The sequence below is a fragment of the Sceloporus undulatus genome, chromosome 6 (genome assembly GCF_019175285.1).
Source record: "Sceloporus undulatus isolate JIND9_A2432 ecotype Alabama chromosome 6, SceUnd_v1.1, whole genome shotgun sequence".
NCBI classification, from domain to species: domain Eukaryota; kingdom Metazoa; phylum Chordata; class Lepidosauria; order Squamata; family Phrynosomatidae; genus Sceloporus; species Sceloporus undulatus.
The window spans coordinates 86,149,500-86,176,305 of NC_056527.1; the positions used below are offsets into that span (position 1 = coordinate 86,149,500).

Consider the following 26,806-nt stretch of genomic DNA (forward strand, 5'->3'; position numbering starts at 1 on the left):
GTCTTCAAGAAAAAGAAAAACACTTAAAGTGGACCGAAATGGTCTACTGTTTGTTCTAAGAATAAAAACACTCCCGCCAATTCTACATCATTGGTCATAAAGGGCAGTCAGGCGACATTAAAAAGGCTTACAGGGACAAATCCACATGGGGAAATGAGACAGCTATTGTATAGCTCAAGCCAAGGGAGGGGAGGGGGAAAGTATCTTTACACAACACAAAGGTTTCAGAGAAAAAACCAACAATAGATAGTCAGGGAGAAGGTGACAGGTTTACAGGCATAACCAGCCTAGGCATGAACTTAAATCTACACCCCAATCCAATAATTTCAGTCCCTGTTAAAATAAAGAGGGGGAAACCTCACACCATAAAAGATTATGCAAAACAAGTGTTATGTAATTTCTGCCCTGAACCTTATTTAAGAGTTTGTTTGGGTGAAGCCGTCCAACCCACACCCCTCTCCCCCATGATCTTAGAAGGAGCTAGTTTTAGGAGCTGGCCAAATTTGCATTTTTAGAACAACAACAACAATAATAATAATGTGGGGAGGACCTAAACGCATGGTATATACACACAAACACACATAGAGAAGCAAGACCTTTCAGAATGGAAAACTGGGGAAGGGTTTGGAATGCTGCAGTGGGACTGCGTTCCAAATGGGAGCAAGAGAGCAGTAAAAGTGGGACAGGTTACAGGGAGGGGAAACACACACGACACAAAGGGGAAAGAAGGGAGACAGGTCCCACTTGCCAGGCTGCCAGAGGCCCAGGAGGAAGGAGGGAGGGAAGGAAGGAAGGAGAGAAGGGGGGAGGCTTCAATTTAAAGTGGCGCCACCAGAAACCAGCCTCTCTCCTCCTTCCCTCCTCCCCCTGCAATGGCAATGGAGCCGCAATACTTTGCTGAAGCGCACAGGCACAGAATAGGCAACACCAGTTTCCCAGAGTCAAACTCGGGTGGGTTGTGGTTGTTGGTTTTATATTAAAAAACATCCACTGTTTTTTAATATATATACACACACACACACACACACACACACACCCCAATACTCACAGAAGAGAAGTAAACACTGGGAATAAATTGCAGAATATAAACATGACTGAAAAGCACATGTGCTTCATACCCAAGAAGAGCAAAATTTAACTTACTTACAGCTTTCCTTTTACAGTATTAGCTAGAGTGGGGTATTTATATCATACAGGAACAATCTCGTCTTAAATCTTTATAGTTTTATACATATATATATATATATAGAGAGAGAGAGAGAGAGCAAACTAAAAAGTTAGATGAGGTTGTTCTACAGATTATATAAACTCCCCAAACGCTTGCTTTTAGTGTGTGTATTATATATGATTCTACAGAACAACCTCATCTTAATCTTCTCAGTTTTCCTCTCTCTCTGTCTACACACACACACACATGTATAGAAAGAGAGCAAACTAAAAAGATTTAAGAGGAGGTTGTTCTGTAGATGATAAACTTCCCAAACTCTTGCTTGTTTTCTTAGTTTACATGGTTCTAGAGAACAACCTTGTTCTACAGAACGTCTTGATCTTAGTTTTCTTCAAGAGAGAGAGAGATCAAAGTAAAAAGATTAAAATGAGGTTGTTAGATGATATAAACTCCCCCAACTCTTGCTTGTTTTTAGTTTTATATATGTATGTGTGTGTGTGCGTGTGTATATAAAATATGGTTCTACAGAACAACCTCTCCTTAACCTTTTTAGTTTTCTAGAGAGAGCAACCTAAAAAGATTAAGAGGAGGTTGTTCTTGTGGATGATATAAACACCCCCCTTCTATCCAAAGTGCTTTTTCCTAGGCCTGGGAAAGTGACCCAGGCGGGAGTGGTCAGTCGGTCGCCTCTATTCCCAAACGTTGAACAAAGTCAAACCCACACCCTCCATTGCTCTTCCTCCCCCCCAAAAAAGAGCCAACAACAAGAAACTGGGTGGAATTATCTTTCCTTCCTTCCCTCCTTCTCCTTCAGGACTATCCCTCCCATCCCACATTTATTAAACCCTAACCGATCCTAAGGATCAGGATCTGTTTTGCAACCTGGTTGCAAAGTCTTGGGGTGGACCTTTTTGTTTTTTAAACTTGGGGGGAGAAAAGGAGAAAGTGTCTTTCAAATGGTAGGAGACAGCAAAGGAGTGGGGAGTGCTGGCTGCTACCCCCAAAGGAGGAGGAGGAGAATAAATAATGCCCATCATGGAGGAGGAGGAGGAGGAGGAGGAGGAAGGGGAACCTAGCCGTGCCTGGCACTGAGGGCGGGAGAGGAAGGCGCCGCGGGGGCAGCCAAGTTTCAGCACCTCGTTATTAGGGGGGTATTTTGTGGGTTTTTCAGGCTCTGTGGCCCTCTTCTAGAAGAGCTTGTTCCTGACGTTCAGCCGGCATCTGTGGCTGGCCTCTTCAGAGAAATCACTAGGGTTGTTTTAAACTAGAGAGAGAAAGAAGGAGGGAATAATTCCTTTCCAATGGAAGAACTTGCTACGTTTGGGGATTAGAAATTAAAAGGTATAAGGCGGAGTAGGGAATCCAGGGCAAAGGTGGGGGCTGGGGAAGGAAGGAGGGAAGAGAAAGAAAGAAAAGAAAGAAAGAAAGAAGAGAGGAAGGGAGGGAAAGAAAGGAGGAAGGAAAGAAGGAGAGGGAAAGGAAGGAAGAAGGAAGGAAGGAGAGGGAAAGGATGCTAGGAAGGAAGAGAAAAAAGAGAGAGAGTGGAAGGAAAGAGAGAGGAAGGAAAGGAAAAGAAAGAAGGAAGGAAGGAGAAAGAGGAAGGAAGGAAAAGAAAGGCGAGAGGGGAAAGGAAGAGAAAGAAAGAAAGAAAGAAAGAAAGAAAGAAAGAAAGAAAGGAGAGACGAAGGAAGGAATAAAAGAGAGAGGAAGGAAGGAAGGGGGGAGAGGGGGAGAGAGAGAGAGAGAATGGAAGGAAGAAAAGAAAGGCAGAAGGCAAGAAGGTAGGAAGGGGGTCACACAGAAGTTGTTCTCTGCCCGCCTGGGGCTTTCTGGGCGCTAACAAAGGCGAGGCGAGACGGCGAAGGAGGAAAAGCCAGGCACTGAGCAGAGCGCCACAACCACACAACACACACACACACACTCACACCAAAAGGCGAAGCAGAGACAGAGGCGGCGGCGGCGGCGGGGCTTACCACGTGAGGGAGCGGAGAGCAGAGTCCGGGCGGATCCGGGCCCAGTGCAACAACAAAATAATAATAATAATAATAATAATAATATGTAAAAAATAGCCTTTGAAAAAATCCCCAAAAAGGCGCAGTCTGCAAAGAAGGAGAGCCGAGTAGTAGAAACAATCCTCTTCTTCTTCCTCTTTGTCGTCGTCTTCTTCTTGTTCCCGCCGGTGGCTGTGTGTTGTTAGTGGCGCCGCTGTAGTAGCCTCCTCGTCCTCCTCCTCTCTTTCTTTCTTCTTTCTCTTCTTTCTTCCTTCCTTCCTTCCTTCCCTCCCCCTCCAGCTCCCAGTCCTTGCTCCCCTTTCCCTGCCCGCCTGCTCCTTGCAAAGAGGGCGGGCGGGCAGGAAAAAGGGCTGCGGGGAGGAGGGAAGGAGGAGAGAGGAAAAGGGGAACCCCCCTTTTGTTGCTTTTCCAAGCGCCCCCCAAAGAATCTAAAAAAGGGAGAGAAGGAGGAGGAGAAGAAGGGGTCTGGAGGGGAGAAAAGGATACTCCTGCCTTCTTCCCACCCTTAGTAGCAGCAGTGGCTGCTGTTGCAGTGCCTCCTTTCCTCCTCCTCCTCTTCCTTTCCTCCTCCTCTTACTGCAAAGGAGGGTCTGCTCTGCTGCCTCCTCGGTCTCCTCCAAAGTGGGGCACAGGGTGCAACAAATCCGCCTGCGGCTCTTCTTTCTCCTCGGCTCTGCCTAAGCCTAGCAGCAGCAGCAGCAGCAGCAACAACAACCCTGTCACTGCTGCTGCTGCTGCTGTTGTTGTTGTTCTTGTTGTGTGTGTGTGTGTTTTTCCCCTGCTGCTAAATTTCTGTTCAAGGGAAGGAGAGGGGAAAAAATGGCGGCTGGGCTCCTTCTCTCTCTGCCCTCCTCCTCCTCCTCCCTCTCTTCCTCCTCCTCCTCCCTTTAATCGGAGAATGCACCGGGCAAGCAAGGCAAGGCAAGGCAGGGGGAAGGGAGAGCAAAAAGAGGAGGGAGATATATAGATATAGACGTGAAAACGAGAGAGAGAGAGAGAGGAAAGGGGAAGAGGCAGCGCCACCTCTGGTTTCTCCAGAGCATTGCGCTTTCCTCATTTCTCTCTCTCTCTCTCTTTCTCTCTTTTTCCACCCTCCCCCTAAAAAGCCTTACCCAAGCTATGCAGCTAAAAAGAAGAAGGAGAAATTACTGTATAGTCCTCAAAGAGGAGGAGGAGGAGGAGGAGGAGGAGGAAAGGGAGGCAAGTTAGAAAAAAAGGGCGGCGCACGCACCAGAGAAGAAGGGAGCTGAGGGAGGAATAGATGGAGGAATGAATGGGCAAGAAGGAAAAAAGAGAGAGAGAGAGAGAGACTGAGGTTGAAAGAGTACGGATAAAACTGTCCTTATGGGAATGAATCTGCGGGATGTGTCTGGACTAAACACAACATTGCGCATGCATACCCAAGAAGAGCGAGTATATAGAGAGATCTCTTGTAGCACCTCTAAGACTAACTGAAAGAAGAGGGAAATTTAAGTTATAGCCCTCCGGTTAAGACAGCATTGCCAATATTCAAGGAAGAGAAGTAAACAAGTGGGAATGAATTTGCGGGATGTAATTGTGTCTGGACTGAACACAGCATTGGGCACGCATACCCAGGAAGAGCAAATATAAAGAGTGATCTCTTGTGGCACCTCTATAAACTGAAAGAAGAGGGAGATTTAAGTTATACCCCTCCTATTTAAGACAGCATTGCTAATATTCAAAGAAGAGAAGCAAATCCTTGGGAATGAATTGCAGGATATAATCAGAGAAATACAACCTGTGCATACACAAGAAGCCCTCCTTTGATTCAAAGAAGAAGTAAACAAACAGTGGGAATGAATCGCGGAATATAATTGTGTCTGGATAAAATACAACATGCACACACACGAGAAGAGCTAAATTTAAGTTGTAGTCCTCCTTTTATTCCTTATGAATACAGCCTCAATATTCAAAGAAGAGAAGTAAGTAAATGCTTGGGAATGAATTGCAGGATATAATCGATTCCCAAGAAGAGCAAAATTTACTTATAGCCCTCATTTTATTCCTTATTAAGCCAGCAATGTCAATATTCAAAGAAGAAAAGTAAACAAATATTGGGAATAAACTGTAGATTATAGACATGTGTGAAAAACAAAACATGTGCATACACAAGAAGAGCAAAATTAAGTTACAGTGGACCCTTGTTATACGCTGGGGTTTGGTTCCAGGATCCCCCGTGGATAACAAAATCCGTGTATGCTCAAGTCCCATTAAGTATAATGACATAGCAAAATGGAGTCCCTAATAAAAAATGAAACATCAAGGTAAATTTATACTTTTTTGGAACATTTTCAAACCGTGTATGCTGGAATCCGTGTATAAAAAATCCGTGTATAAGAAGGGCCGACTGTATAGCCCTCCTTGTATTCCTTTCCTTTTCACACAGGAACATTTTAGATGAATGGGCTAGTTTTCTATTTACATCTAAACGTCTTAAAAAAAAAGATTTATACACACCTGGAGCACAATCCTACTGGAATCAATGGCAATAATCTTTCTGTATCTAAGTTGGACTGACATCTAAGTTGGACTGATATCTGAGGGTCTAATTTAAGTACTTTATGACTAAATGTGATCTAAATAATATCTCAACTGAATTTATTGATAACATAAACAGGTTTCAGGTACAAAGCATAATAGACCAAGAACCAGAGGAACTATGGTCTGAAGCCAAGGACATAATAAAAAAGAACACAGACAGACACTTTCAACAGACAAAAAGAAAAGAAAAAACCATGATGACAAATAAAACACTACAAGCAATAAAGAAAAGAAGAGAAGAAAAGGAAAAGAAAAGAACAAAAGGGAAATAGGAACAAACTAAGAACAATGAATGCAACAGTAGAATGGCTAGTGCAGAAAGATTTTTTTTAAATATTACAACAACCAATGCAGAGAAACAGAAGACAACAACAAAAAGGGAAGAACAAGATATCTATTTCACAAGATCTGGGAAATTAAAGGAAAATTCAAACCAAGAACCGGGGTTCTGTATGACAATAAAAATAACATAATTCAAGACCAGGAAGGAATAAAAAATGTTGGATGTAATACACAGTAGAGTTATATAAAAGAGATGACAACATTAAGGATACATGGAACAAAGAGCCATATGAAGATGAACCCAACATTCTAAAAAGCGAGGTGGAAGCTGCAATAAGAGAAATGGCAAGTCTAGATATTAAACAAGTCTCCAAGAACATATGATATTCCAATTGAAATGCTGCGAACCACATTGACAGAGTCAACTCTAGTAGTAACCAACATATGTCAACAGATAGGGAAAACAAAACAATGGCCAATAGATTGGAATACACATCTCCATCCACAAAAAAAGGAGATACAAAAGACTGGAGGACTATAGCATGGCTCTCCCACGCATGCAAAATTATGCTCAAAATTCTGCAACGTAGACCCCAACCATACATGAAGAGAGAAATCCCATAGGTCCATGCGGGGTTCAGGAAAGGAAGAGGCACTAGGGACCACATTGCAAACGTACGATGGCTAATGGAGAGCATGAGGGAATTCCAAAATAAAATCAGCATGTGCTTTATAGACTATAGAAGCCTTAAATTGCATAGATCAAGAAAGGCTATGGAACACCCTTAAAGACATGGGAGTGCCAACACACCAGATGAAGAATCTGTACTCGGGACAAGAGGCTACTATCAGAACAGAACATGGAGAAACAGAATGGTTCCCAATTGGCAAAGGGGTCAGACAAGGCTGTATCCTCACACCCTATCTGTTCAACTTGTATGGAGAACATATTATAAGAAAAACAGGCCTGGACACAGAAGGAGGAGGAATGAAAATAGGAGGAAGGAATTTCAACAATCTAAGATGACACCAAAGTACTAGCAGAAAAGCTCACAGACCTGGAACAACTACTAAGGAAGATCAAGGAAGAAAGTGCAAAGGCAGGCCTACTGTTGGACATAAAGAAAACAAAAATAATTACCACAGAGAATCTACACAAATTTAACCTAGACAACGAGGAAATAGAAATAGTAAAGCAATTCTCATACCTGGGATCAAACACTGATAGGAACAGGCACTGCAGCCAGGAAATCAGAAGAAGATTAAGAATGGAGAGAGCAGCTATGAAAGAACTAGAAAAGATTCTAAAATGCAAAGATACAACTGAGCTCAAAAGTTAGAATCATACAAGCCATAATATTCCCTATTACCATGTATGGATGTGAGAGCTGGACAGTTAAGAAAGAAGATAGAAAGAAAATCAATTCCTTTGAGAAGTGTGCTGAAGAAGTGTTGAGGATCCCCGTGGAGAATCAAAAGGAGCAGATCAAGCCAGAGATCTCCCTGGAGGCCAAGATGACAAAACTGGGGCTGTCATACTTTGGATACATCATGAGAAAGGAGGACTCACTGGAAAAAAACAATAATGCTAGGAAAGGTGGAGGGAAGTTGAAAGAGAGGAAGGCTGCATGCTAGATGGATGGACTCAGGTATGAATTTGCAGGACCTGAGCACAGCAATGGAGGACTGAGGGTCTTGGAGATGTCTCATTCACAGGGTTGCCATGGGTCGAGATTGACTCAAGGGCAGTTAACAACAAATGACTAAATCTAACCGACTGCACCTTTCTTCACCCATTCTACTGCAGCTCCAGTTTGTGAAAGAACATTGAGTTTAGGTCTCAAGAAAAGTCAGGGTGGCATGGAAGGTCTGCTAGATTTGACCTCTGTTTTGAGGAGAGTACTGATTATCATTAAACTGGTATTTCATCAAAATAATTGTCAGTTCGTAACCTTTATAAATGTGGGGCTGGAGTGCACATTACATACAGTCGGCACTTGCCTTATGTGGGGGATCCGTTACGGATCCCACCCCCCATGTAAGGCGAATTCTGCCTATGCTCAAGCCCCATTGGAAACAATGGGGCTCGGGCATGGCAGCGCACGAGGCACCATGGGCACGCACGCCCATTCAATTGAATGGGATGCGCAGCTTGAGCACGTACGCTCAAGACCATGTAAAGCGTGCCTGCGTATTATACTGTACATTTTTTTCTCTTCCTGAAATAAGCTTTGACCAGACACAAATCACTATTTAAGGTTGCCCCTCATGCAGCAAAAATCTTGGCCTTTGGACAAATGAGTGGCAGAGAGCCAACAATATAATTTACTCAAATAACCAAAGGCATGAACAGGTTGGTCTGTATTAGAGGTACCAAGTGTCTGGGCCTCCGGATATTGGAGTGCAACACTCAGCATTCCTTACCATTGCCTGTGCTGGTTTAGGCTGGTGAATCTTGCAAGTAGCAACAAGTAGCTGCAGAAACAGCAACAAGGGACAGTCAAAATTAATGACAGTAGCTATTAAAGTTTGTGTTTGACCTAAATACCAAATGGAAATATTGATTTCAGTTAACCTAGCCATGTAGTTCTCTGTAAAATCAACATATTGACCACATTTGTAAATTACACAATGCACATACTTCTGTCTTTATGAAGGTCCCACACCTGAAAATATAGGAAAGGAAAAGGTATCCAACACGCAAATGGGGAGCATCCCTTATAACAAGGGATAACTGCCAACCTTATAAAGGACAAGATTCCAGCCCTCAAATAAGGTACATCCATTATAGTAAGAGACACCTGTCAAACCCACTTTCAGTTCAACCAGAATTTGACAGCCAGCTTGATTACCAACCCTGGTCTATACTGAACAAGGCATTTTAGATTTGTTCACCTAGCAACATGGGTACTAGAGATTGATTACAAGAACCAACGCAGAAAAATTCATCATTTGTCCCAGTCTTACAGGTGGAAAATTATCACCAAGATCTACAGAAGACGGCTACCTGGATAGGATCTTTGTGGCAACTGTATGCAAAATGTGGCCTTGAAGGTGTTGATGGACATCAGCTTCTAACACTCTTCGCCACCAGCTCTGCCACCTAGGCCTGATGGGAACTACAATTCACCAACATCTGGAAGGCCACACTCTGTCCACCTCTGCTCTTTTGCTTCTGGATAAGGTCCGTTTCTCACATTCAGCAGACTTGTGTGCTTCTAATAGTCCTACTCCTATTTAAGGCAGGACTTAAATACTACTTTTAAAATCTGACACCTCACCATGAATGCTCAGGTGTACCAACCAAAATAATGACTCTCTCTCTATTTCCAACTTCTATACAAGGTTGGAAAAACTGGCTACTGAAGAAAGCTGATAGGAAATGTGATGCTGAAGCAGAGTTTTGCCAATACCATGGACAACCAAAAAGACACCTACATAGATCTGAGAGCAAATTGGGCCTGAACTCCCTCTAGAAGCCAAAAATATTAAATGGAAGCTATCTTTCTTTGGAAATATCGTTAGATGACATGACTCATTAAAAAAAGATGATAATACTCAATAAAATTGAAGGCATTAGGAAAAGAGGATGACCATGTGGACTGATTCAAATAAGGAAAGCCACAATCCTGAGTTTGCAAGCTGGGCAGTCGATGATGGTGGTTTCTTGTAGGTCTCCCATTAACAGAGTCGCCATACGTCAAAACCAATCTGACAGCAAATAACAACAATAACAACAACAACAAATTACTTTCCAAGCTCTATTCCAGATCATACCTACTATTCCATCTGCTCAACACCTTGTTTTTCCTCACCATAACAATCTCATTCTGCATGCCATACATTATCCTACCACCTTGTTATTTGTTTTCAATCTGATTATTTATATATCCCAGTTTAAACCTTTGCTCTTTGAAGCAAATATTTCTTAAACATATTCTACAATGAGACTTCAACCCTCATCTCTGAAAGTTAGGATTGTTCAACACCACAGTTGAAAGCATTATCCGCCTGCAATAACAGCACACTAAGAAAAATTACCACTGTGCTTTCTACTGCAACAATATGAAGCTGCAGCACACTCCCTTTATAAATACTAATTCTGGTTCCTCTGAACAAATCTTGCCAAGAAAACCACGATAGGTTCAATTTAGGGTCGCCATAAGTCAGACATGATTTGAAGGCACACAATAAACAACAAATAATTGACCAAATACAGACTTTGTAAGCATTGAGCTGAAAGCGGCCACTGAAAACTTTATAAATTAACAAAATTATCACAATCAAGGCAAGCTCTGAAGAATTAATGCATTTCAAAATTATTAAATTACCTTTCTATAGCTAGAAAAAATAAAATATCTCTAATATACCTGCGTTATACTGTGTCTTGCAATGGCTCTAAGAAGATACTAGCGCTGGAGGGCGGGGGGGGAGAAACCTTATTTTTGAAATGGTACAAATACTATTAGAAATGCTTACAGATGAGAGCAAACACTTATTTAAATGTATGCTAATAAAAATTCCTTAAGAGAAGGCTTCAGACTCCCTGCCTGAGTGTCTGAGAGTTTCTCCTCCCCTGTTTTACTGCTTTCTCCTCTCTACACAACCTAATAACCCAAATCTCCAATCCCATTGACCTAGTTGTTCTTTGAATTGGGAAATACAGTGCATTTTCTACTTATTGAAACTTTTATTTTCAATTTGTCTGTAGGATTTCCCCCCATCTCATCAACCCTCTGACCTGCCAGGTACTACCCCATAACTGCCACACTCTACCCCGTGCATTTCAGAACTTGAAGTTTAATAATCTTGCCAGTGCTAGAGACAGTGGCTTCTCTAAGGCTGCATGATGCTTTTTCTAGCATTACATTACCAGCTTGGAAACCATGTAGTTTTTGTCATGACACCTTCAGTACTATAAGACTTTCCAGGTCATGTGGGTGGAGCCTTCAATGTCACTCCTCCCTTACTCCCACTTAACATCAGGGTGGAGGTGAGAATGGCAATGGAAGGAGACAGAAACCAGCCATTCCCACATCACCTGAGGCTTCCTATATTACTGTACCAATGAATGGACGGGGGACTAGCTTCCACACCACTTAGTTTCCATCAAATAGGATACCTGTTCAAGTCAAGATTTCCTGTCTCATCCTTCTAATACTATGTCACTGAAGTTTATGGATTGCCAGAAAATTGCTGGCATCCTCACTCCGCCTGTTACACTGATGCTCCAATAGGCAAAATTAGATGTGCATCTTATTTACTCCAACTTTACAGTGGGCATAAAATAAATCCACCCAAGAATTAGTAATTGTCACAATTTACCAAGTTAATATAGTGGCAGAACTCATCAAGCATTATGCAAAGAGAAGTCTAGGAAGATGAGAAGCTGCCTTAAAACCAAGCTAGACCATTAGTCCACCTAGCAAAGTACTGACTACCACAAGAATGCCAATGAAGATTGCTGCGAAGAGGGAGATTCTTCCAAGTCCAGATGGTGGGCTGGGTGATATCATGAGAGAGGAATCCCTCCTCTGATGTCATCTATCCTTGTCTTTTCCAGATACTCATTTCCTTCTCCAGAAAGATTCCATTATATATATGTTATCTGAAATCAGACAGAGGTGATAATTTCTCCTATTTCATGTGCAGTTCCAAAGAAGAGTAAAAGCAGGGTGTGGTGGGGAAAGTAACTGTTATCTCTTACCTAAGATAAGAGATAACAGCAAGATTCTTTCACCTGGAACTTCCCAATTGGAAGTCAAACTGCAACCAAGCTCTCCCCAGTTCTGGAGGCTGGAGTTTTGGGAAAGGAGCCAAGCTTCAGGGAGTGGACAGATCACTTCTAAGCCTGTAGCAAGCTGGGTCCAGGGTTTCAGGTAGGAGTCTTTTCCACTATTACCAAGAAACACCGAGGGCTGAACCTGGAGCCTTCTGCATATGGGCTCTGTCTCTGGGCTACAACCTTTTCCTAACTGGGGAAAATGAGGTAACACAATACTATACTAATAGCTTGGCTAAGAAGATTAAGATAGGCATGTGGAGTAAGATCAAATAGATCAGGGGAGAATCTCATAGTTTAGAATGTATCATCTTAACTAGAAAGTTAACAGAAGTAAAAACAACAACAACTGTGGTTAAGAAAAAGAAAGCTTGGATTATAGATGTGTCAATCATGGAGAACAGCATATTTGAAGACAAAAAGGGGGAAATATTATGAAATATCAAGACCTATGAATTGATATTCAATATCACTGGGGAAAGAAACAGCAACGGTTCCAGTAGTGATAGGTGCTCTGGAGCAATTGCAAATTGAGTGACAAAACATCTCAAGTAAATTCCCATAGACAGAATCATAACAGCAGAGTTACAAAAAGAAACACTGCTTGGGACATGCCAGATTATCCAACAACATCTCCCTGGTTCCTAGATTCTTGAACAGAAACTGAATCACTGATGGTTCAAAACTTCAGTCAGCAACATCAGGTAGATTGTGAAATCAATAATATCCTAAACGTTACTCATTAAACTAAAAACTAACAGTGATACTGTTGAGTTCCTTTTAAAAAAAAATAACACTGCTACTCCCTCATAGAATCCCAAAATATTGTATGTGATGCATTAGGGTACCTCTTCCATAGGGCACCTTTTTCCATAGGGGACATTAGGTAGAGGATGTACAATCAAGTCCTATAAATAAAGTGGCCTACGCAGAGCCAAATAATAGAGTAGAGACACAAGGTGCCCTCAGTTGCAAAAGGAAACTCCCTATCCAGGCAGACTTCAGAGAGACATTTGGATCTTCTCAAACATTAGCCCTGGGAATCAATAGTGCCTGCAATTCCACAAAGGAAATGAAAGTCCCTTCCCCAAATGAAAGACAGAGCAGGGAAGGGGGAGAGGGCAAAGATACTAGGCTGGTGGAAAGTTCCTTGGGATAAAATCAAACTCCATCAACTGGGCTGTATTGAAGGTGCTTTCAACTCATTAAAAAGAAGATCCCAAAGGAACATCTGTTTATTTTGTGGTTTGCAGGGCTCAAATTCATGTTTTCAGATTTGGAGAAAGAAATAACAGGACACAATAAACTAAATTATGACCATGGCAAGCAAATAGCACAACAGGTGTTACTCAAGAGCTTTATGTAAAATGAAATAAATTTATCTGATTAACAGGATAGTAAATTTACAAATACAAATATCCAGTTATATTTTCTGTGGTGTAACTGTATTACTAATCTTGTACTATGGTTACATTTTATGTTACAAATCTGTATTTCCTTTTTTTAATGTTTACTGGTTTAAAGTCATTTTATGAAATCAGGTTTACGGACACTCAATCATAATCCCAGGTTCAGAAGTTATTATTTCCTAGTTTGTTTGTGTGCTCTCATTAAGGGAGAAGCAAAGGGGGACCAAACAGGCTGCTTATACACTAGCATGCTACCTATTAATGTGGTTGTTTAGTAATCCAAGACCCCTGATTTAGTGACATGCAAACGCTTATCGTGTCCTTCTCAAACAGCCTGGGCAAGTCATTGGTTGGAAATGAAAGGAGCCTTTAATGTGGGAGCAGGGGTGGAGGTTAACATAGTATTTCTATGCTCTTAATTTTGGCCCTTGAAAAATATTTTTTAACTGCCTTGGGTCCCAATTTCAGGAAAAAGATAGGCTGGGAGGGATGGCTCACTGCAGAAGGACAGACTTTTTATGTATAATCCTTTAGATCCAGAGTCTACTGATCATGCTCAGTAGCATTATTTCCTGCCAGACTTGCCTGAGGGGTGTAGTTTTCTAACAAGTTTAACAACTTCTGCTTTTTATTTCTGTTCTGGTTTTTCAGTACTATCTAAAGATTGAGCCCAAGCTGGAATTCTGTTTTCACTTGTTACTGTTCACTGGTGAATTGTCATTTGATACAATACTTTTAATGTCTTAATCACAGCACAGCAATTTTTACCTGAACTTCATAATAATCCTGTAGAGTAGGCCAGAGTTATTTCCATTTTTCAGGTGAAGATACAGAGTCTAAGAAATAGGGACCTATAGAATAAACCCATAACTGACGCAGAACAATTCTGTATACCACGCTGCCAATTCAAATTCTCCATCCATTCAAGCACAGTGACTTTCATTTACAGAAAAGGGGGGAGATGTAATATTTCCTGATAAGCCCTCAAAAAGTTTATTAGAATAGTTAAAGGAGCATAAGTGCATTTGCTTTACACCACTAGATGTAAAATATGTTCTTTCCATGCAGTTCTCTGTTGCCCCAGAAGGTAGGACCAGGTCCAATGGTTTGATGTTACAGGAGGACATATTTCGATTGAACATTAGAAGGGACCTATCTTTTTTTGGGGGGGTAAAGTAATTTTATTGTAGAAGATCAATCAAGACAATATATAAGAATTAAATAAGAACAAACTTGGCAATTCCACCAACAGACAACAATACAAAAAAGAAACTGTAGAAGGCACACAGCAACAACATACTAAAATGTAAAAATTAAACCAAGATGTAACACTATTCTGAAATCCTAAACATATTTAGAAAGGAATTAAGCTCCACTCAAAAAGTGTAAGTTACTTCTCAATAAACATGCACATAAAAATGGAAGACAGAACATTTTTATAATTGAGAATGTTGTATTTCTTGCACTTTTTAAAGTAGTGAGAAGTATAACCATGGCTTGATGGGGTTTGTTATTATGAAGAAGCCAAATGTTTTTTATAAAAGGAAGGATCTGTGATAGAACAAATGTTCTGTTTAGATAAGGAACAGCCTTTGAGCCCAGCATAGATACATATGGCTTAGGTTATGAAAAGGTGGCTTGAAACAGACTTCCTCTTTTATAGTCGGAAAACAAGAAAGGGAAGAAGAGTTTTCTGCATAACAATGCATGGGGGGATGAAATGTTCAATGGGAGGGGTGAAGCACCATCATGGAAGTCTAAAGTGAGAGTAAGGCAAAGTGGTAGAGCATATTCATTGTGTACAAAAGGTCACAGATTATTTTTCTAGCATCTGTCAATACAATACAATACAATACAATTTATTGAGTAGCCCAAGGGCCGTTTCAAAATACTAGTAACATAATAAAAAGCAGTATCACACAGCTATATATAAAATGTAAATACAGTGCACTAGGTGCAATAAACCTCCATACAATATAAATACATATGCATAACCTATGCGTGCACCAGAACCAGAACATGCATTACTTGTCTACAGCTTATATATATCTAAAAGATATACAATATGTGCTAAAGGATATACTAGTAAACAGATAAAATAAAATAGTTAACAATTAAACATCGCTTCTCGGCCTTTTGGCTAAGATCAAGTGTAGTAGCATCTGTCATTAAAGCTTGATGGCCTGCTACCTGGGGTTGAAGAGTATAAGATGTGCCACCTGCTCTGCTTCACTCTGAGGGTCAACATTCCTGGGAGAAAGGCATTGTGGGTGGAGTTACCAATAAAACTGCCTATGCCACTGCAGCACAGGTGGTTTTCAAAGTTGCCTCATTTATAATTCTTTATAAATGACTACCACTGCAGTCTGACTAGCAGAGGATTCTGAAATAGAGGTAGGCCGAGGTTGGAGTTCACTACTCCCCACAATTGTACAGGTGGATTCTGTAAGCCCTCAGATACAAGGCAGACATTAGGACAGCCAATTTTATCTGTAAAGAAAGACAACTGTTAAAGGACACCAAGGTGTGTCTACCTGTCTTCTATGTATGTAGCGTAGGGCTATAGAAGGTATCTTCACCACCACAAAGCTGTGTATGTATATAAATACAATTTGTATGTAAATACAATTGGGGGGTGGGTCAGCAGTAAGAGGACAATCTATAATTACTTGAACATTTATGAATTGATATATGGTGTGTGTGTGTGTGTGTGTGTGTGTGTGTGTATTGGACTGGCTACATTAATGCCTCTATACCTCCTCTTAATATCTAGAGCACAGGGAACGGCCTGAAACGCACATACTGATGATTCTGTATTCTGAAAATGAAGGAATCATTAGTACTTCTTTGCCAAGAAAAACATATTTGGTATCACAGCTAAATGAAATTATGCAAAAGAATTTAAAAATGCACACACATGCTGAAACCAGTATCCATTTTTTCAGAGGTGTGCCCAGCAATAATCCAACATGCAGTTAAGTGTGCTTCATCCCATTCGTTTAAAATGGTCTAAACAAGAACTGCAGCAATTAGTAAATCAATTTAATATAGCATTTTCATGAACTCTGGTTTTAACCTTTAAAATCCAAAATGGCTGAAGAACAACTATATCCACCCAGATGCTGAAGTCTGGATCAACCAAGGCCCTCCTCCAGTTGCATGTGATATCACGCATGGCAAGGCAATTGGCCACTAGAGAAAGAGCCTTTTCGGTGATGGCACATCACCTGTTGAATGCCTTCCTCGTAGATTCATTCAGCACTTACATTATGGTCATTTCCACTCGGGTGAAGACACTGTCCCATTAACTTAAGAACTGGTTTACATTCTTGGTAGTCCTGTTTTGTTGCTAGTTTTAAACACCATAGTATTTTTATGCTTTACTGCTGGTTTATTTTGTTATGTATGGTTTCAAATTGTTTTCTTATTTATATTTAATAATCTTTAATTGTTTTCTTGTTTGTATTTTTAATAGATTATACACTACCCAGAGAATTATGTTTATTGGGTGGTCTAAAGATGCAGTCAGTCAACCAGTCTGCTCGCTAGTTGGAGATGATTTCTTGATAATGTCAGTTCTGGCCCCATGCTCAAGGCCTCTAGAAGTTATTTTCCCTGCAAAGCCCTAGTTTTTAAAAGACACAAAATACATAGAAGGTACATCAACTTTTCCTACACCAACAAATACCAATATATTAAGAATATAGGAAACTGCAAATAGTCCTTGCCAGTATCACTTTAAGCTGACCCAATAACAGAGAGGCTGTTGTCTAAAACCTGGAATGAATTGCAGCAGCAGCAGCAATGTAACCATGCCCTACCTCTGTTTAACACTACAGACTGCACAGTTCCAGGCAACCACAAGGCGGCACAGCTGTCCCCTGAACACTCCCTGTCCTCTTCCTAATGCGCAAGTCCAGTGAGCTACAACCACACTGCAAGAAGAAGCAAGGGAAGGGAAGGAAAACAATGCAGTCACAGCAAGATCTGCTGGGAAACGCAGTTCACAGAGCAGATCACATGATTCGAAAGGGAGCCCTTGGTTTGCACAGGCTCTACCGCCATCACCAGGGCAAACGTGACAGCTGCGATCATAGCAGGGGCTCCTAAAATGTCGTCCAGCTTAAATTTAAAGGGCCCGGCAAGCTTCCACCGCAAAGCTGTGTTTTAGCGCAGCTCTATTTGGAAGCATTCTAAACATGAAAAGACTTCCTCTTCCAGTCATACATCTACTAAAAACAAATTTTCTCTCCTTTTTCAAAGACTGAAGAGTAGGCCTGTTTAAAAACTATCAGTGCTTACTGAACATCCATGTCTTTGTAATATTAATAGCATATACTTTGTTGTTGTTGTCGTGTGCCTTCAAGTAGTTTCTGACCGATGGTGACCCTAAGGCAAACCTATCACAGTGTTTTCTTGGCAAAATTTATTCAGAGGGTATTTGGCTTGCCTTTACCTTCCTTTGAGGCTGAGAGAGAATAACTTGCCTAAGGTCACCCAGCAAGTTTCCAGGAATGAGTGGGGATTTGAACCTTGGTTTCCAGAATCGTACTCCAACACACAAAGTACATATTTTAAATGAGGTCTGTTACTAGTTATGGGTTAATATTTCACAAACACATCCTTCCTATGAGGCTGAGAGATGTGTCACAGTCACATTATAAAAATTCACAGAATCCCTACTGTAAGAAATATTTTCCCAATATTCTGAATTACCACTTTACTTGTTTTACTGTTGAAATGGCACTTTCATTAATAATTATAATAGTATGCAAAGGGATACTGCAGCACCTTTGAGACTAACTGAAAGAAAGAAGCTGATGGCATAAGCATTCATTGTTTTAAGTCTACAGTACTTCCTTTGCATCTGGGGAAATAAACTCAAGCTCATGCTACCAGCTCCTCTCTTCCAGTTAGTCTCAAAAAAGTTACATGACCCCTTTGCATATTGGTTTTCAAGACTAATAAGGCTATGTCTTTGAATTCTATCATGATAATTATATGATATTTTATATATTATATAACAGCAGCTTGACAAAAGAAAAATATTTTGTCTTATGACAACCACAGCAAAAAGAGACTGATAATATAGCACCAACAGAAACACAAGATAATGGAAAAAGAGAAACACAATTGCAAGTTGTAATTAAAAGATCAAGTTGTAACAATTAAAAAGTAAGGTCTCTCTGTTTCCAGATACCAATCTGTGTCCACATAGCCCAAAATCATCCACACATTTTAATGAGCTTTAATTATCATTCAAAAATAATCTCCCATTCATTTACCACACTTTTTGCCACCATTCACAAGTTAGGACTTTCCCACATTAAAATGTGACAACCACTGAATGGAGGAAAACTAATGCAGATGTTTGCCTGTACCGGCTGTACTTTTATCTCAGTGATTCCCAAACTTGGTTTTTGGACTTCAAATCCCAGAAGCCCCAGCCAGCTTGGTCAATGGTCAGGAATTCTGGGAGCTGAAGTGCAAAACATGTGGAGGACCAAAGTTTGGCAATCCTAGATGCAATCAAATGATATTATATCAGCATAATTCAAACAAGGGGCTTAGGCAAATGGTTCAAATGTTTGTAGTTTACTAGGCAACAGGAGCTTCTTTTCATTTTCATGATGTTATGTGTGGTTTTGTATTGCTGTAGTTATTAGTTCTCACATTATTTTTACAGTAAATAACATAAACATAGGCAGGAATAGGAATGATACAGCCCTCCAGATGTTCTTAGACTACAACTCCCATCAGCCATAGCCAACATAGTCTAAGGTAGGGGTAGGCAACCCTTTTGAGCCGGGGGCCGAGTTGCTGTCCCTCAGACAACTGGGGGTCCGAAGCCAAAAAATAAATAATTAAATAATTTTTAAAAAAATTAAATAAATAAATAAGCTGGGACAAATGTAGGGCAAAATTTTCAAATGGAGGGCACTTTTTTAAAGAAAAAATGGAGGACACGTGAAAAAATTTGCTGATTTTTTAAAAAATGTGAAGATAAATGCATGTTTCTGAGGCTTCTATAGACAATTGCCCCACCATGCCCCTCGCGCGAGACACCAAAGGCCCCAGCAGCAATCGGCGGCAAGACCGGGCTGGGGCCGGTCCCAAGGCTCGCCAGGCCGCATCCGGCCTACGGGCTGCAGGTTGCCTACCCCTGGTCTAAGGTGAGAAATGCTGGGAGATACAGTCCAGCAATATCTGAAGGGCAGCCCGATTACTTTCCTCAAATGGAATTTTAAAATGTGCCCAATGATTTGTGAGATTTCTGTTTCTCTCATTCTCTCTTTCATACATTCAGACACATACATATATAGACACACAGCCTTACTCCAGCACCATGCTCGTTTTGTTCAGGGCTTTCTTCCCTTCTATGCTAACCCCTACTACTAAGACCTTTTTACAAGATAGAATCATGCATTATGTTTCTGAGAGCTGGAGGGGAGCAGCAGTTTGAGTGTTGGACTAGGGCAGTGATGGCAAACCTATGGCACACATGCCAGAGGTGGCACTCAGAGCCCTCTCTGTGGGCACATGTGCCATCACCCCAGGATAAAGTTTGCCAGAGTTTGTTACTAGAAAGCCAGAGGGACATGGTACTTTGCAATAAATAAGTGGGTTTTGGGTTGCAGTTTGGGCACTTGGTCTCTAAAAGGTTCAAAATCACTGGACTAGGGACTCAAGATGACAAGAGTTCAAATCCTCACTCAGCCACACAAACTCACTTGGTGGCCTTGGGCGAGTCACACTTTCTCAGCCTCAGAAGAAAGCAATGACAAACCTTCTCTGAACAAATCTTGCCAGGAAAGAATTTCCCTTTGCCTTAGGGGTTTTTATCTAAATTAATCTAAAATGAAAACAACTTGAAAGCATATAACAATAAATAGCTTTCCCAGCACTGGCATGCACAATCTACACTTCTCAGAGCCTGCTGAATCAGCTGTAGTAATGTTTTTAGCTGACTGCAAGCTTTTTCTAGATTGATTATTGGAAGGGGCTGAGAAAATAATAAAGGTGTCCCAAGTTCAATACAAAGGGAACCATATCATAAGTGAATAGGAAAGCACAGATTAGGAAAGCAGCTCAGCAATTCCAAAAGGTCGAATGAGACTGCTGCCAAAGATAGGTAATAGGGCTGTCATGAAAGGGCAACAAATTGTGACATTTATACATTATTTAATTTATTAGCATTATATATTTTTTTAATTACAAGGGGTGGTGCTTATGGGATTTTTCTACCTCAGGACCCAAAATGACTCCTTCAGCTTTTGGTACAATGCACCATGACTTTGGGTGGGGGTAGAGCTCAGACAGCAAAATGTCTTGGACCAGTGGAAAGGAGCAGTGGGAATTTTGAACAACACTGCATGATTTTATTTTGATCTTTCAGCCAGATTTCTTGCAGAATTAGGGTTGCAAGGTGCAATGGGTCCACCAAATTCCAGCTCTAGACTAGTTTCATGGCTAGGAGACACTCCTGTGATTTGAAGAATGGCTGAAACTCAATGGCTAAATTCAATGGCTGCCTCTGAACAGATGCGAAATCTCCTAGAGTTTCTCTCAATAGATGCTAAAGAGACATTTCTGTATATTGTTAAGGAAGCTATTTCCAAATGTGTACAGTTGTCTTTGAAAAAACAGTGAATGACTTTGACTCATGCACACCGATAGCAGGAGAGCAACACATCTTAGAAGCACTGTGGGGTTTAAAAGCAAGAAGGGAATCAAATCTAACCTGTGCTCTAGCACAATCTGTGGTCATTACATACAACAGGGTAGCCCAATAGCCTTTTGACAACAGGAAACTGGAAATAACTAGTTAATGGTTTGCAAAAATAACTTGAAAGCATACAACAACAAGGACAGCAAGTGATTGCTGTCAAAAATTACAAAAGGTTGGGTTTAGGTTACATATTTGACCCAAACGTACCAACTACAACATTCACAGCTGGGCACTACTTTTATTAACAGTAACAGTTGCTGAGTAACCAAGAAGTTTCTCAGTGAAAATGCAGACTCTCTTGGAGTTTTTCTAGAATTGTCATTTCATATATAGGATAGCCTTCCTGTCCATTAACCACTAGTAAAAGTTTCTACTTTACCAACCTAGTGGTGGATTAGCATTCTCTATGCAAGCGTTTAACACATTTTATTTTTATTTTTTAATTATTAAATTTATATACCACCATTCTTCTATTCAGCTCTAGGAAACATACATGGCTCGTCTCCTCTTGCCTCCTTTATCCTCACAATGATGCCATGAGGTAGGTCTGACAGAGTCCCTGTACCTTGGATCTAACATTGATCAAAATGGAGTCTGCAGTCAGGAAATTAGAGGAAGACTGGGAAAGGGGAAGGGTAGATATGAAGGAACTAGACAAGATCGTGAAGAGTAAAGATATACAACCAGTGAAGTTAGAATTGTTCAAAATATCATATTCCTCATCACCATGTACAGATGTGAGAGCTGGGCAGTGAAGAAAACAGACAAAAGGAAAATCAATTCATCTGAGATATGGTGCTGGAGAAGAGTGCTGAGGATACCGGGAACAGCCCCAAAAGATAAGCAAGTAGGTTCCTGAGCAGTTACAGTCAGAAATCTCCCTGGAAGCCAAGATGATCCAATTGAGAGTATTGTACTTTGGCCACATCATGAGAAGGCATCACTCATTGGAAAATACAAAAATGCTAGGAAAGGTGGACGGCAGTAGAAAGAGAGGGCGATCACACACCAGGCGGATAAACTCAATTATGGAGGTCACACACATGAATCTAGAAGACTTAAGCAGAGCAGTGGAGGTCAAGGGGGCTCGGAGATGTCTGATCCCCAGGGTTGCCATGAGTCCAGGACAAGTCGAGGGCAGTTAACAACAGACAGACAGAATAGGGCAGAAGGGCTGCCCCACTGTTGCCCAGTGAATGTCATAGGTCACTGGGAACATGAAACTGAATCTCCTCAATGCCAGTCCAATACTCTAACTACTATACCCTACTGATCACATTCCAGCAAATCCAATGCTTGTAGAGAAGCAGGTTATCATTGGCTACCTGTTGTAATTCTAGAAGAAAAAGGCTATATCCAGCCATGCATGACCATATGGATAACACCATTACTCCCACTACTAAACTAGATACTCTTACATCCACAACATCACACACACACACACACTTTCCTAGTGTTTCTTCCATTCCATAAATCAGGAGGATGGTAGCAAACAGATCAGACCAATATGTTTTGGTTTCCATGTCCCACTAAGCTGAAAGAAAGCATTTTGCAGTTTAAAATTAATACACAATATTCTCTACCTTTTACTGTAGTGTGAGTGCACACAGACACACAAAGAAACAGAACATGCCAGTGCTTGAGAACAGTAGCATGTAATACTTTGGAAAATACATTATAAACTCAAATGTCATATTTCGTGACGGTTCATCTTGTAAAGGGTCAGCACTAATTTAGTAGTGTACTCTTATATTAGAAGTTAAATTATCTTGAATCATCCAACAGTTTACTGGCCCAGAGGCTTTAAGATCAGCAATTTAATTTGCCCTTCAGAGTAGAAACCAACAGTAACCAACAGTAACTCAAGCTAAGCTTAGTTTGGACTAATGCACATAGACAATTCACTACACCCCGACACTGAAACCACCACCAGTCAACAGAGATCATTCATTAAAGTGTTTTGGGAGCACAGTCAGATCCATTTGAAATGGATTTCCTCTCACCTTATACTATCCTCGAATAGCTTAGTTTTCTATGTCAACCATTACTTTTCTGCACTAACAAAATATTCCAGTTCTTGCCTACTGAAAATTGTTAATATTGTACATGTTTCTTTAATATTTCTTTAATGAAAATTAAAACACAAACATATACCAATTCCACGATTTGAGATTATAAACTATAGGTTACTGTTGGGAATCCTGTTGGTGATATAAACACATGTAACCTGGGGTTACACCTGTGTATGTCCTTTTGCAGACATTGTGAAGGAGGTATTCCATACCTCTTTGCAAAATGGGCATCCCCTCAAGTCAGTGTCCAAGAACTGAAGCACATAACTACAGCTATTTATTGGCCAGGAGCAGCAGAGGCACCCAGGTAGCATCTGGCTGCAGCTCTGCAATTGGGAGAAGCGAGCAGGTATCCTCCCAAATCACCAGCCTGGTACTCCCCAGGCACCTCCTTCCCTCCTGCTTCCCAACCAATAAATGTTTATGGCAATATGCTCAAACATTTGGGAAATGTCTTCCAGGGGGGATGCAGAACTGCATAGGCAGAGAAATGCATTCTGCCAAGTGATACAGTATTCTGGCCTCTTTCTGAAATGTCAGCTTTTTAAAACAGACTTTCCACATTTTTGAATAACAATGAAACTCTTATGTTTAAATAATAACAGCAAATGTGACATCATAATATTTCATGGAAGACCCCCAAAAAAGCATTTTATATGAGTATAGTCATGCAGCAAATGCTGAAGAGCTTACAACAGGTCTTAAAATGTGAATTTAGAAAATCAGAGGTCTGTGCTATATGACAACATCTCAGTGGGAAAAAAAGAGAAGACTGCAAAAATACAGGTCTCTGCAATGAACGAAGTTCTGAAAAGCGTATATAATTTATTTAAAAATATAGGCTTTGGGCTTCCCCCATAGAAACTGTTCCCTAATGCAATGGGTGGACAGGAGGACAAAGAGAGCCATGAATATAAGGAAGAATGGTTTCCCCACAATTTCTATATGACATGGAAAGACTCCAAGATCCAGACAGTACAGTCAGCCCTTACTGTCCATTTTGGACCCCCTCCGCAGATGCCAAAAACCACAGGACCTCATGCACATGCCACCATTAGGGCCAATGGAATTTGCCATCTGTGGATGCTCAATCCATACATGGCAAGCTCATGGTTGAGACAGGCAGATTGTACCTTCTGCAACATTTGATCACAGTTATATTCTTGAACTACAATTCCCAGACCCTCAAAGCCAACCTGGCCACTAGACTGAAGACTGTTTCATTTCATGGTGTATTTGTAAAAGAATGCAATCTGGATCAATAAAAACAATTTGTTTTCAGTTGGCATCACTAAAATGTAGACTACACCCAAAGTGAACCAGCCTCCTGAACCTGATCAGAAGACATTTCCCAAGTGGCAAGCGATACTTGAAACAAACAGACTGCATTATATTACCTGTTGAACAGTTGTATTTCTGATTGGAGGGAAAAACCACTAACACGAGTATGGACACCAACTGCACTTTAGCAAGAGACATCACTTCAAATGAATTCCAGCAGGGTTCAAGGCCAAATCCTGGCTGAAATTAACTCTTCTTTGAAAGTCAATTCAAAGTTAACAAAGTGGAAAAAACAACACTTACCTTGTAGTGGTACACTAAGGAAGAACCCATCATGTTCAGAATAATTCAGATGCAATTGGGGGTCTGGTAGAGATAAGCTTCTTTTCAGCCCGATTTGCAGCTCTGCAGACCTCTTTGACTTTAAGGAAGAAACCTCACCTCTGTAACAGAAGATTTTAAATCAGTGGGAATAAACTGCATGAATAAAATACACATGGTACAATTCTTATGTGGAGAAAGAAGGGAAAACGGGGTGGGGGAAGTAAAGATGGACAGGAATAAACATATTCGATGGATTATGAAGAATTCACAGAACATTTCCCACCCCCTGGGGAAAAAAACAGTAACACAGAGGACAATTGCCCATCCTTTCCTCCATTTATCTGCTACCTTCACTATCAATCACCTTTGCCTGTGTTCAGGACCTATTTCCCCAATGTTCAGAACTAAGCAGGCAACATGACTCCTAACCACACTTATTCCATTATGTCAACCCCAAAAACAAAGCACAATCCTCTAACTGTCCCTTATAAGTTTTGGACGAAGCCCTCATGTGAAGACATACACTGTCATTACAATGCACCACTTGTCTACTCTTCATAGAGCAATTTGTACTCACAAACTGTAGTCTTATCTCAACTATGTACATGGTTTGATTTGGAGTAGTGGTATTACATTTTCAGAGTATTACATTTTCAGAGAACATGGGGTGTGGGGAGAGACAATATTTCATATATAGTTTCCTGTTATGTACTTTCATGTCAATGCTGGCTTATGGCAATCCTATGGTAGACCTTTCTTGGTAAGATTTGTTCAGAGGGGGGTTACATTTGCTTTCCTCTGAGGCTGAGAGTGTGTGAGTGGCCCAAAGACATCTTGCTGTTTCCCCAGCTGAGTGGGAATACAAACCCTGGTCTCTCAGAGGACTAGTCTAACACTCAGACTAATATACCATACTAGTATTTTTCACTAACAATGGGAGGAAAGCCAAAGACACAGAGAAAGTAGGAAAACAAAATGGAAAGTACAAGATTGCATTCATATCACTATGTTCTCTCATCTATAACAGCTGGTGCATACATTTGAAATTTTTTTCTTAATGGAGAACTACCCATCATTAGCTTCCTTCGCCATACAACAAGCTTCAGATATATAAAGTGCTCCTACACACAAGTTGCAATGGCTTGGAAGGAAGAACTGGAATCTGCTTTTTAAAAGCCTTGCTGAGTTTGCCCTCTATGCTAATTTGGGGGATTTGGGCAGAGTTCAAACACTAGCAATAAAAAAAAAATAAGTTTTCCCAATTTGAGGACTAATAAGTCCTCAAAATTGATGTATTACTACTAACATTAGAAATAAATAACTGTAAGGAATAACAGTATATAACAATTATGAAAAATCATGTTCATTTTGACCCCCTCCCCCCAAAAAGTGATAGACTTTTAAAATCACATAAAATTAAGAGGGTTTCTCTTGTTTCTCTCCTCCTACAAATTAACGCATCACTTTATTCTTAATATGTCATTTCAAAGTTCTGAATTCATCATATGGGCTGAGTCTCCCTTATCTGAAATCCTTGGTCCCAGACTTGTTTAGGATTTTGGAATTTTTGGGATTTTGGAATACCTGTATTTGCATATACATACATAATGAGATACCATGGAGATGGGACCCAAATCTCAATACTAAATTAATTTATGCAGGGGTAGCAGTGTCGTCCATTTAACAAATGCAAACAAAAAACCATCAGTGATACCTTTTATTGGTGGTGTAGACCACCAAAATCTTCCTGATGCAAAAACATGGAGACCTCTTGAGGAATCGATTGTTCTCTGCCTACAAAGGGGCCTGTGACCTCACTGGAATGGAGACATATTGGATTGCAAAAGAGTGGTCCCTGTTGAGATACAAATGGACTTTAAATTTCCTAGACTTTGAAAATCTCCCTATTGTTGCATGGCCAGAAGGAAGAGGAGCCTGCCTGCACAAAATGTATCCTCCCCACTATACCATCTTTACTAAGGACTGAAACAACATGCAGGCATCTGACTAATATCTCCAATTGTTGTTGTTTTTTTCTACCCTCCTGTTTGGTTTGTAACATCTTACTTGATGAAGAAGCCTATGGAGCTTCGAAAGCTGGCATCAAGTATACTGTGCATTTTGGTTGGCCAGTAAAGGTATCACTGATGGATTTTTGTTTAAATTAATGTATGTTTCATATAAC

General features: G+C 40.6%; 1 protein-coding gene across 6 annotated transcripts in view; it reads right to left on the bottom strand.

The window, feature by feature from the left end:
* Positions 1 to 26,438, bottom strand: part of KANSL1 (KAT8 regulatory NSL complex subunit 1) — a 176,610-nt gene extending 150,172 nt beyond the window's left edge. For 2 of the 6 annotated variants that reach the window (XM_042473398.1, XM_042473397.1), the window contains exon 1: positions 3,142 to 3,965. The gene's annotated coding sequence lies outside the window, so the exon portion shown is untranslated. Of the gene's footprint in view, positions 1 to 3,141; positions 3,967 to 24,600; positions 24,741 to 26,335 lie in introns of those variants that run through there. The other 4 variants (XM_042473400.1, XM_042473399.1, XM_042473396.1 and 1 more) reach the window with 3 other exon arrangements.
* Between the last annotated feature and the right edge of the window lie 368 nt (positions 26,439 to 26,806).